Raw genomic sequence first — 2,831 nt, 5'->3', positions numbered from 1 at the left:
CTGCCAGAGGGCCCATTCCCCACAAAGCAGGGGCTGTAGGAAGGAAGGGTCGACCCCGCAGTGCCAATGGGCTATCCAGAGTGGCCTGCCTGCTTAGCCCCTCAGAATTGTGATTTAAAACTTAACCTCTCCAACCTCTCGATCTCCTATCTGCCTGAGCAGTGTCCACCTCTCCCAGTGGGGCGGCTGAGGCTCCAGAGCTGCCAGCCCTCTGATTGAGCCAGCAGCATCTACATCTCGCCCACTGTCCTTAATTGGACGGCGAGCCCGAAGGCGGCCAATTAAGAAGCCATCTCCTGGGAAAAAAGCTGAGCCGATCTTGCGGCCGGCAAGTGCGGGCTCAGGACCCCCATTTCATCCCAATGTTGGGGTCCCCAAAGCCTGTGGTAAAATCTTGCACAATGTGTCCACAAAGCCCAGTGAGAATTTTCTCACATTCCTGCCCTGGAGGGAACTTCTGCAGCTGTCAGCTGCTCTGGTAATCAGAAATTAAAGTCACAACTTTGTCAGTTGCCAATAAGGTGGTGATAAGAATGCAGCAGATTCCATAGGATGTGGAACAAAGATTATTAAAGGTTATCAATGCAACACAAAGCTCACATGTTTTCCTGATGTTGAGGACTCACTGCATTTCCAAACCAGGAGAGTCAAATCAAGACAGTTCATAATATTAAAGCAGATAAATGTTGCTGATAACTTCACGTTGGTTCATCCACTGTGACAGATTGCAGTTGCCCTGGGCAACTGCATGTGCGTTGAGCTGATTCAGTTTGCAGTCCTTTCACTTGACATTAAAAACACATGCTTACGTCATATATATGCACACACAATTATATGTGCATATTAAATTTGTTAAGAGCAAACCTTCCAGCTGAAGAAAAATGTCCTTAAGGCACAGACTAGCCAAGCATTGAAGGGATGAGGTGATGCTAACCCTGCTGGGATTCAGAAGATGCTTTAGGCCTACAGAAGCTTTTGGTTCTAATAGACATATCATCTGTACTGTTTGGAACAGCAATCAACAAAGGCAATAGAAGGTTGAACTTTAACTGCATAGTTAAAATATTTGAATGCAAGTCTTTTGTATGAAACGTTAAACTGAGGCCCTGTCTGCCCTCTCAGGTGGGCATAAAAGATCCCATGACACTATTTCAAGGAAGAGCAGGGGAGTTATCCCTTGTATCCTGGCCAATATTTATCCCTCAATCAGCGTCACAAAAACAGATTAGCTGGTCGTTAGCTGTTTGCGGGAGCTTGCTGTGTGCAACTTGGCTGCCTTTCCTACATTACAGCAATGATTACACTTCAAAAGTACTTCATTGGCTGTAAAGAGCTTTGGGACATCCTGAGAATGTGAAAAGCGCTATATAAATGCAAGTGCCAGGCAATGACCATCTCCAACAAGAGAGAATCTAACCATCTCCCCTTGACATTCAATCCCCTTGGCATTACCATCGCTGAATCTCCCACTAACAACATCCTGGGGGCTACCATTGACCAGAAACTGAACTGGAGTAGCCATATAAATACCATGGCTACAAGAGCAGGTCAGAGGCTAGGAATCCTGAGGCGAGTAACTCACCTCCTGACTCCCCAAAGCCTGTCCACCATCTACAAGGCACAAGTCAGGTGTGTGATGGAATACTCTCCACTTGCCTGGTTAGGTGCAGCTCCAACAACACTCAAGAAGCTCAACACCATCCAGGACAAAGCAGCCCGCTTGATTGGCACCCCATCTACAAACATTCACTTCTTACACCACCGACGCACAGTCGCAGCAGTGTGTACCATCTGCAAGATGAACTGCAGCAATGCACCAAGGCTCCTCAGACAGCACCTTCCAAACCCGCGACCTCTACCAACTAGAAGGACAAGGGCAGCAAATACATGGGAACACCACCACCTGCAAGTTCCCCTCCAAGTCACACACCATCCTGACTTGGAACTATATCGCCGTTCCTTCACTGTCGCTGGGTCAAAATCCTGGAACTCCCTTCCTAACAGCACTGTGGGTGTACCTACCCCACATGGACTGCAGCGGTTCAAGAAGGCAGCTCACCACCACCTTCTCAAGGGCAATTAGGGATGGGCAATAAATGCGTCGCCCACATCCCATGAATGAATTTTTTAAAAAGTATTTCAGAGGAAGTTGCGATTAAAATGGCTGTCACCAGTTCTGTGTCCAATGCATGCTACTTTTGGGGATGGTAAGAGACTGCTGGGTCACAGAATTATGTGGTAATTGCAACACGAATGCAGGCTGTTGGGTCCAACTGGTCCCTGTTGATCCACAGGATCAATAGTTTAACCAGTGTATCCGCCCTGTTCCATATCCCTCTCCTTCCATCATATAAATTGAAAATGCTGGAAATACTCAGCAGGTGAGCTTTCATCATCCACCTGAAATGTTAACACTGCTCCTCTTTGCATGGATACTGCCAGAGCTGTTGAGTATTTCTATTTCAGATTGCCAGCATTCTCAGGTTTTGTTCCCCTTCCTTCCCCCCGCAATCAGACCTCCTGCTGAATGTTGACATGGTCTTTCCCTCAGTCACTAACAACCCTTTTGCAGTCCAAGGCCGCATAGCCTGGATGCTTGAGTTAAATATGGGCCATCCTCATCCTTAATTCTCTTGGAATGGAATACGAGGCAATAAACTGTGTGAGATGCAGGTAATTGTGGACAATTCTTTCGAAATCTATTGCAGACAATAACTCCTGTAGACAGATATAAAGTGTAGTAGCGCTATTACGTTCACAGCGCCGCTGGTGTAGTGGTATCATGCAAGATTCCCATTCTTGCGACCCGGGTTCGATTCCCGGGCGGCGCA

At 47.2% G+C, this 2,831-nt stretch overlaps 1 non-coding gene across 1 annotated transcript; it reads left to right on the top strand.

Moving 5' to 3' along the window:
- Positions 1–2,760: 2,760 nt before the first annotated feature.
- trnag-ccc (transfer RNA glycine (anticodon CCC)) lies at positions 2,761–2,831 on the top strand. The gene has a single exon. It is a non-coding gene; the product is annotated as a tRNA-Gly (tRNA).

Source organism: Heterodontus francisci, chromosome 26 (genome assembly GCF_036365525.1).
Source record: "Heterodontus francisci isolate sHetFra1 chromosome 26, sHetFra1.hap1, whole genome shotgun sequence".
In the NCBI taxonomy this organism is placed as follows: Eukaryota; Metazoa; Chordata; class Chondrichthyes; order Heterodontiformes; family Heterodontidae; genus Heterodontus; species Heterodontus francisci.
This window is presented reverse-complemented; position numbering and strand designations above follow the sequence as displayed.